Raw genomic sequence first — 10,310 nt, forward strand, 5'->3', positions numbered from 1 at the left:
GAGAATATATATCATTTGAAAAAAAAACTTTTATTTTCATGTACACGTAGTATTCGAAGTCTATTGATTTGTTGAATTCTGATTATAAATCCCGTTGAAAAGAGCGATACCAATTTAAAAGTTATAGTGTTACGGAGCAACAATGGGATAAGTTGGAAAATCAGTATCATTTAAATGAAAACTTTTAATGTCTTTATTAAACAAAAATGCTGTTCAAAGTGTTAGTTTTTATCCTTTAGATAATAAATGTGAATTATTCATTAAATGAGAATTAAAAGTTAGATATTAATTGGATATAACAAATAACGATGAACGAAAAGTATAACAAAAGGTAACATACACACCAAATGTGAAGATGTCACAAATGAAAACGTCAACAAAAATGAAAACGTCACATGTTTACTCGCTCAAAATCTCACTAGAACTTTTTTTTTCGGTATGATTTGCATCATAGGTGTTAATCGCTGCACATTAAAAAAAAAAAGAGTCGACCATTTCAGTGTTTCCAATTTCGATCATACTTTTCTCGACATGTAAGTGACTAAATAATCTCAAATCAATGCATATTCTAAAGAAATTGAACAACAACGTTGCGAATTCTCCTTTTTTTATATTTAAATTAAAAAAGCAAACCAAACCAACTAATTTGTTCATATTCGTGTTAATAGGAATAACAAATACTTATATACATTCACACACATACACACACACACTCACAATCTCAACCAAGAAAAAAAAACAACCATAATAAATTACAACTTCAATGTTCACCAAACCAATTTTCACCCATGCAAAACCATACTCTCAATACTTTGCATTCGCATCTTCATATAAACGATTACAATAAATTTTAGAACCAACTAATTTTAGGAGATTCGATTTATATTTACACTTTACTAAAGTAAAAAAGAAAAACAATGAATGGAATGGAAAAGATGATCAACAACAAAAAACAAAAAACAAACAAACACAGAGACAAAGCATCAACATCATCATTATTAATATATCTGTAGTTATTTATTACAATTAAATAGAAATTTTTACTCTTGATAGATTTTAGTCATTTCGAAAACCAACAAAAAAAGAAACAACATCAACCAAGAACAACACAACAAGAAATTAATCTGTATATTCATGTTATTCGATATCCTCCCAAGGATATGGGAAAAGCTCTGCATTTTGCGATATATATTATTATAGTTAAACACTGTTAAAACCGAAAAAGGAATCGAGAGAGAAATAGAAATTGAATTTTCAAATCAACAAATTCGTACATTAAATTCTCTCTATTTACCACCAGAAATGCATAAACCTACTACGAAAAACACATACAATTGCTGACATTCTCTCGCCGCTTAAAAGATAGATATGTTCGATGTGTGAAACTTTGTGAAACTTACAAAATAGTATGTTCTACTCCCGATCAAAGAAACAACGGCAACGGTAGTAACGGCAGCCCGAACAATGTGAAATGAACTGTTACATTGAATGTAACATTCAGGTTCCGTCACTCTCTTTCTCTTGTTCTTCCTCTCTGTTGTGTGCAAACGCATTCTTGATGAAAATTACCTCATTCCATTCGAGGTAAACTGCATCGTATAAACGTCCAAAACTATAATCTCAGCAATACCTAACCAGTGTTCACACCAAACTACCCCGATTATCTTGAAACGTGATTGTTCGAATAAAATTTTGTTCTCTCAGGATTTTATGATGTGCTCGATTCTCGTAAGCGCGCGCCAACCCGCTCGCTCGTTCGTTCGTTCGTTGCCTTGGAATCGTTTAAGCGTTTGTTTACATTTCTCGCACTGAAAACTTTCATCTTAAGATCCATTTTTCATTGAATGATTAACTGGTTTTTATGAGCATTTTGTTGTAACGATGCGAATGCGTTAAGCCAACGCGAAACATTCTTTAATAAAACTGCACTGTTGCATTATGGTTGTTGAAGAAAACCCCAGGACGAGTCTTGATATTTATTGCTATGCAAGAAGAAAATGGTTTTTCATTTTATTACGACACGATATTACAAGGCATCACATTCATCACATAAATAATAACACATTCGAATTAATTGAATGAAATAGCTGCAAGCGTGCTTTTACATTGTTTGCTAAAAATTTATGAGAGAGAGAGAGAGAGAGAGAGAGAGAGAGAGAGAGAGAGAGAAAAAGGGAGCGAAAGCGAGAATTGAACAATATTTCGTTGTTTCATTATTATATACACACACAAACACTTTTCCATTATACTCACACACACAAATCACAGAACAATTCCCCAACCAGATCGCATGAACAAAGAGCACACAACTCTTTTTTAAACCGTGTTAGACATTTTCGAAATTGTTGTCCCTAGCAAAAGTAAAAACAAAAATCCGACAAAAACTATATAGTGTATACATATATTGAATGTTTCACCCCATGCCCAATTCACAGACTCAGTCAGACCCATGGAACCCGTGGTACATTCTCTGCAGAAAAGAAAAACAGAAAATATTTTTACGTAAACGATGCTTCACATAGATATTTGAAGAGTTTGTTGTTTTACTGTGAATAACCATAGAAAATGAGGGAATCCGAAATGAGAATGCACATTGCGTGGACCTAATAAATTTTTACATAAAATAAATATACATATATACCCAGTCAACGTCTGTGTATAAACGTGAATATACTCATATTTACAAGCAAAACCAAACCAAAACAAAAGAAAAAAACAAATAACACAAACAAATGTGAGAGCGATGAAAAAAATTACCGCACGAAAAAAATGTGAGAGCGAACAAGAGAGAGAGAGAGGGAGAGAGTAAGGATGATGTGGCGTGAAACGGAATGTGGGTGCAATATCCACGTCCAAGTTAGACTATTGTGAATTTACTTATACATTACATATTAACATTACTACTTATAAAAAAAAGAGAATATCATTGAATATTGTATTACTTTAAACTATGCATAATTTTAACAATAAAACCGAAAAAAATAAAGAATATTACAAAAAAATGGCAGCAAATGCGTGTTTTTACTTGTCTCGAGTGAGTTTACTTCAGAATTATTTATTCCGTTTTCACATCTGCTAATCGTAATGAATCGAAAGCTTTGTCGTCAAAATGTGATTCTGTGTTGGATTTTTCCATCTCATTCACGCCAAGTGTCGTTGTTAACAAGTAAAAGGACGGAAAAAATAAAGGTACTTTCAGTAAAACACACAAAAAAGCGACGACGATGTCGTTGATGTTTTTTTTTTTTGGAACAAAGCAAATGCAATTATACTGTTCTTCCATCTTGGTATTGGACCCATGCGTCCATCCCAATGTTTATTTTGCATCAAAGGTTATTAACGAACTGGCTTAAATGGTATTGGTCCGAGGGTGATCTTACTGTTCACAAAACAAAGTAAATAATGTAACCAGATAACATTTTCAGTCCGGAAATTCAATGGCTGAAGCGAAAATTAGCGTCAAAACTTTGGAAATTGAATTTAATTGTGTATACTGAATATTGTGTGTGTGTGTGTGCGTTGGTGCTGAACAAAGGAGCGGAGCTTTGAATGGAGCGGAGTTACGGTGGAATAATGCTCATTGTTATTGGCACGTGAAAGGTATAGTATTGAATCGTTTACATTTCAGGACATTTGATGCTTCGAGCCACTCATACTCTCACTCACTCCCTCTCTGTGTGTGCGCATTTCAATATAATTGAATCATTGTTTTCCTTATTTCTATTTCCAAGTCGATGTCTTTCAATGCATTACCCGAATTCTATTCAAACTTCTTTGTCTCTCTCTCTACCTCCCGTTTTTGTCGATTCATTCCCTCCGCCCCAAAAAATTTCGTGTAATATCTTGTCGCATTTCCGAACAAGCGAACAATTGCATTATTATAAATTTATAGCACGGGCTTTTCACATGTAAGACGAGCAGCTACGTTAGTTTTGTCTTTATTTTCCGAATAATACCAATAAAGTAAAATGGAAAAAGATTCAGTGAAGCGAAGGAGCTTAGTAATAGTGCAGCTCAATGCTCAAACCGTCAGATGTACGATTTCAACGATATTTATCAGATGAGACACGATTAAGTGTAAAAAATGAGTTGTAATTAATGTTGAATGTCAAATTGTCAAAGTCAGCACTTAATCTTCATACGTGATAAATGAAAAACCATCGAAAGGTGTAAATTTGCACAATGCCACAATGTTCTCGTTTTCTCTTTTCCATTTTCCCTTGTCTTATGTGCCTCTTATTTCTTTATTTCATTTCGTTTTTCTTGCGTGCCAACACAAATCAGTTTCATTTGAATGAGAATAAAAATTTTATCCGGAATTTCATTGAACGCATTCACTGTACGTGAAATGTTATCTGTAGCTCTGTCATATGAGCCGCATGAGCGTAAACGTGTGTGACTTGGATAAAAATCGCGCCAAACAGAGAGTCGCAGTGAGCGAATGAGAGAGCGTTAGCGGCGGCGGTGGTGACGGTAACGCAACAGCAGTATAAACAACGGCATAGTGTTTTGTTATTTCACAACACGCTGACACATACACACACACACGCGCGCGACGATAGACGCATCGAAGCGAATAGAAAGGGAAACTGCACGTCAAGCGAGTACGATGTATTACCGTCGCATTGGCTTAACGCTCTCACTCACAATACAGAAACAAAAACGGAATAAACGCATACGCGATAGAATGAGAACACGATAGAGCGAGAGCATATACGATAAATGTGCTTGGCTGCTTGTGTATATGACACCACAGAGCAGAGAGCCGCATACGGATTGCGAGCGAGACAGAGCGAATGAGCATGTAAAATTGTTTTAATATCTTATCCATCCAAATAGTAGTCGGCCTTATCGTATAAATAGTAGACTCTTTTTTCGTATTCTTCTCTCTCAGTTTTTTTGTTGGTGTCCAATTAAATTATGTTTTCCAATCCAGCAATTAAATAACAAACACACAATTAATGCTCACATTATCAATGGTTCACAAATCGTTTGTATGATTTTTATTTTTCTATTTCGGTGTGTATATACTGTGTGTGCTAAATGTAAAGAAAGAAAAAAAAATTTCTCGGTGTCGTGTTTTTTTCCCTACGTCTATGCTCAACGAAAGTAAAACAAACGGCCGAAAAAAAATGAAGTAGAAAATAATAAAACAGTTGAACTGATTCTGTTGTTCTTGAGCGCACGTTAAGTGAAAAATCCATTAAATCAATGCGGCAAAACGATCACAAAATATAGTGCAGCAAAGAAAATATCAGCAGAGCCTCAGCAAGAGAGATTATAGCAGAAAAAGAGACGACGACGAGAGAAAAATTACAGCGATTTATAAAGTTTTTTTTTTCGTCCGTTGCAGTGCTCGACGACATCAATGGAAATTTTTTGCGAGCAGTGAATCAGCGAGTGAGTTACTTTTAATTGAAAGCACTAAAAAATCATTTGCACAAACATTAGCATTGATTCGATTTGAGTGGATTGCACAGAGAGAGAGTGAGAGAGAGTGATAAAGATACATGACGAGAAAGAATGAGTGAATGAATTGCTTGGTTGGTGATTGATATGGCATATGTGGTTTTTTGCACTTTAATTCTTGGCGTTTTTGTTGTGTGATTCCACCGATTTTGTTTTATCGCTTTTCAGCGACTGTGACTGATGTAAGCATTTTTTTCGTTCGCTTCGCGGCCCCCGGCTGACAAATGGCACCCGATAAATTGCGCAAAATGTGGCAGCTGTTCGATTTGTTTCAAATCATAAAACACACCAAGCTACAAAACACTTCTTCTTCTTCTTTTTTGAAACCGAATCACAATTCACGGGATGAAGACAGCGTGTGCACACTGAATATTGGAGTCGTGTGTATTATTGAAAGACTAAATTCTTGAATTAAATTAATCGGGGTGGAAGAGAGCGACACGGAGAATAAATCGATAATACTGCTTTGTCATTTAAAATGAGTTGTTCTTTTCCGTTGGTGTGTGTGTGTGTGTGTGGTACTGTTGCTGGTGTTTCAATATCATCACACAGTGTCGCATAGCGTACAAAATACACGATAAAGCATTTTTTTGCGTGTGGTATATGGTTCAATAAACCCCTTTTACTCGGAAATCTGATTCCTGGAAATGAAACTTTACTCCCGTTTACCAGTCTCGTTGTGTTCTGCTTGAATAAATAGTATGTTGTGTCGAGTGGTTCTGCGTTTTTTATCAACCGAGAGAGAGAGATAGACACCGAACCCATAAAGAATACACAATTCCGTAATCACGGGCGAATTTCTGCACCAGAACGAAAGCAAAGCAGAAAAAAAACCTGCATATACACGTACCATATAAACAGGGAACCGAAAACGCGCACACCATACCAGACCATGGCATACAAGAGAGATTGTGTTGCGGCGAAAGAGAGAATACAATGAAAATCGGTGACAAGGACAATGCGAAACTATTGAGTTGTCGTGGCTTTCAATCCAAAAATACGCATGGCGCACCGAAAATTTCAATACTGTACAATAACAACAACCTACGTCTATCCATGTTATCCGTGTGGCGTTTTTGCATTGGATGTGCGGGGTAGAGAAGTGAAAAAGCGAAACGGGGAAGTGAGAGCGAGAGCCGCGCGCGCGACAACGACGACGACGACCGAACACTCACCTAGGCCAATGCATTACGTATCAAAACTATAGCACATTTTCCCAAGTATTTGATACGAGGAAAAAAGACCCCATAGACAATTTCGACACTCACGTTGAGTGTGTGTCGGTTTTGGGTTTTTGTCATGATACGCAACACACACACACACATGCATGGAAATGCGGATTGAAATCACAGTGTGGTTAAATAGAACAGAGAAATCTATGCGAGACTTGTGTCTATGCGCCCGATGGCATTGTACAAATCATTTTGATAAAATAATAGCATGCCATTTGTGCGTACATACATTTTCTGCTAGCATAAAATACACTAACCAATCACTTCTTGATTCCGTGGTTCGTTGCGTACAGAAGAATTGCGCTTGTATCGTCTTTTCTATTTGGCTTCGTGCTTGTTTGATTGTGTTTGTGTGTATGGCCTAATGATAAATCGATTATAAATTGCAATTTCGTGTGGGTTTCCGCAATACGATTTCAAACAAAATGCCTCAAGTTTCTACCACATAATTTCCAAGGTCTATCTTCAATCGAATGGAATGCAGTAAATGAAATTGAACGAAGTAACCAATTAAGAGCGATTTTATGAAATGCTAAATTATTGGACGATTTCATACAAATTCGAGCAATCGGACTGGATTTCGTAGAATTTCGAATAATTGCCCCCTTCTCTCTCTTAATTTGGCTGATAAAATTCGAATCAGTTTTGGTTTCTCGATTTTCGCATTTAAAATGCTCGATTCAATTTAACCTTTGAATCCATTTTAACCATAGTAATTCGAATCGATTGAACCAAAGAAAAGAGACATTTAAGAGACAACTCAAATTACATTTACCGATCAGAAAATCCCGACCGAAACTGAACTCAAATTGAATTTATCAATAGGAAGAACATTCGATAAAAGCAATATTGTAATGGTTTCAGCATTCAATTCGAAACCCAACGAATGCATCGCACAGACAAACATATTCCATTTATGTGACAATTTTCTATTGTTCACCTTTTTACCAAATCAATTTTAATGTGTTGTCTCGTTTCCCTTCGAACGCTATTCTACGCTAGATAGTCAGAACGAGACGATTCAAATAATTGCATTTTCACCACCGAGAATATCTATCTTTATCTATCTGTGTGTGTGTCGTTCGATATACACACAATCAAATCGGCATTTGCACAGCAAGCTTCGATTGAAAGCAAAATGAATGCTGTTTTTCTCATCGATGCTGCCGAACGAAAACGCTACATGTGTTCGCCAAAAGTAAATCGCAACAACCACGAGGTATGACGCGATTCCGATATGAGCGCTTCGTACATACACACAATCGATTCCTTTTGAATGACACAATACCTTAGCACAATGAACGTGAATCACATACATGCCGAACAACAGCAGAGGCAGCGGCAGCAACAACACAAAAAGAAAACCCCGAACGAACGAACCGACGTTTGATAAAAACATTATTTCACGTCCTCACATGTCGAGAGCGGCATGTATATGAATCAATGTGTATGTGTGCGTGTAAGTGAGTGAACGTTTTTTTTGCTATTGCCGCAAAGCCGAGTGTATTTTTAGAGTAACATGTAACAGCACATACGATAAAGGAAGTACATTAAGCAAGCATCGTGATTTCTGCATCGCCTTTACAACAGACAGACAGTGCGCCACGATACATCTGGTGTATTGATGGGCCATATATTATGCTATATATCTATATTCATATACACAAATACATAAAAATCGATTTCATCATGTATATGTAACACACGAGAGAAGAGAGAAAAAAATCATATATCGAAATCGAAAATTGGTGTTATCCATGAGGCATATGAGTAATGCGACACATGAACACTAACAAATGATTTTTCATTCGCTTTAAAATAGCTCGAATGGCTTGGGATCAAACAAAACACACTAACACACACATACATATACGAGCGCGTACACAAAACCCACACGTGCACATGCAAACAATCCATAAGTTGAATTGTGCATGTGTTTTTTTCTTCGTGTTTCTTCTGTTTCGTTCTGTTTGGCGTAGATTTTGGCCTTAGAACCATAGACAATCCGAACTCAGTCAAGATGATAAACAACGAACACCAATGTGTGTGTATGTGATTTGTGTGTCTGTGTGTATGTGCAATATCGTTCTCAGTCCGTTTTTTCTTTCTTTTCTCTTCGGTTGTATTTCTTTAGAAAAAAGGGTACTTTATAGTTTTTGAGTCATACTCTGTCGTACGCATACATTGACACATGCCGATAGCCTAACGAAGTGAGTGCCAATAAAAATCAAAATGAAATCAACGATAAATAACAGTGCACGAAACACGATATGAGCCCAAACAAACACATGCACATGGCACACACACGTTTCGTCTCACTATAGCCGAGCAGCGGCAACAACGACGACAGCGCGCGGCAACAGCGTTTCGAAACCAATACAAATAGATATATGCACAAACCGTATGTAAATACATAGACAACAACAACAAATAAAAGACACTACAAATAAAATTGAAATGAAAAGAACGCGTAAAGCGAGCCAATGCAAAGAAACGAAAAAAAGAACGAAGAAGAAAGAATGAGCGAGAGAGAGAGAGAGCGAGAGAAAAAACAACACACAACTATACACACTACAGAAAAATGCTTTGTATCGACTATCGACGGCGATGACGAAGCGTGAGCGATGAGAGATAGAGAGAGTGAGTGAGAGACGGAAAACGCAAAAAGGGGGACTATACAGTGGCGTAATTATGATTTGGGTTTTTAGTGCTGATAATTTTGTTGAATGAAGAACAACGCGATTTTATTATGAACGTCTTGGTTGTTGTCGTCGTTTCTATTCCACCAAGTAGACTGCGTCGCGCGATTACTCATCACTTGTAATAACAATAATAATAATCGTAGAGAAAAAAAATCCACACACAGAATCAAATCTTCACCATCATCCACACCGCATAAATCTCGCTACAACAAATCACATCATACGCTTTGGAATCGCCTAGCGTTTCTGTTTGTTGTGCTTGCTCACACAGTTTCTGTTCCGTTTTTTTCCCGTGTGCATTTTTATTTCAATATTTTTGGAACTATTTCATTTCTTTTTGAACTGTTTATGTGTTAATCAAATGATAAAGAAAAAAAAGTAAGAAATTCGTTGTAAATAGTCACTGTTGTGTTTCACACCATTATTAGTTTCGTTTTTTTTTGGTTAAATGGATAACAGCGCAGCTACGAGAACAATTTTGAATTGAAAGACAAGGAGAAAAGATTAAAAAAAAAATTGAGCGAATTTCGCAAAGTGAACGATCACCGATATCAAATGATTGAAAAACAAACTGATAACGAAAGAAAAAAAGAAGAATTTAAACGAAGGGGGAAAGGAAAAAAAAACAGCGCTGCTGAACAAAAAACAAAATAATTGAAAAAATTTAATGTGTGATTTATAATTTCTGTTCGTGTATTTATGTGCATCAATTTATTTTCGCATCAACGCATTGTTTTTTTGTGCATTACCATTTGTTGCATCAAACGAAGTATGTGTTTTTATCATTTCAATTATCATATGCAGTGTGTTTTTGTATCTAAAACGTGATATCGCTGGTTGTTAAGAATACGCTCGCGGCATCATCATCATCATCATCATCATCATCATCATCATCATCATCATCATC

General features: G+C 36.2%; 1 protein-coding gene across 4 annotated transcripts in view; it reads left to right on the top strand.

The window, feature by feature from the left end:
* Window positions 1-4,749: 4,749 nt before the first annotated feature.
* The window catches only part of LOC129565275 (uncharacterized protein DDB_G0283357), a 92,590-nt gene continuing 87,029 nt past the window's right edge, over window positions 4,750-10,310 (top strand). The window contains exon 1 of one of the 4 annotated variants that reach the window (XM_055439964.1): window positions 4,750-5,400. The gene's annotated coding sequence lies outside the window, so the exon portion shown is untranslated. Of the gene's footprint in view, window positions 10,173-10,310 lie in introns of all 4 variants that reach the window. The other 3 variants (XM_055439953.1, XM_055439954.1, XM_055439955.1) reach the window with 3 other exon arrangements.

Source organism: Sitodiplosis mosellana, unplaced genomic scaffold (genome assembly GCF_009176505.1).
Source record: "Sitodiplosis mosellana isolate CC-2019 unplaced genomic scaffold, AAFC_SMos_1.0 Smas_scaffold_2, whole genome shotgun sequence".
Lineage (NCBI taxonomy): Eukaryota > Metazoa > Arthropoda > Insecta > Diptera > Cecidomyiidae > Sitodiplosis > Sitodiplosis mosellana.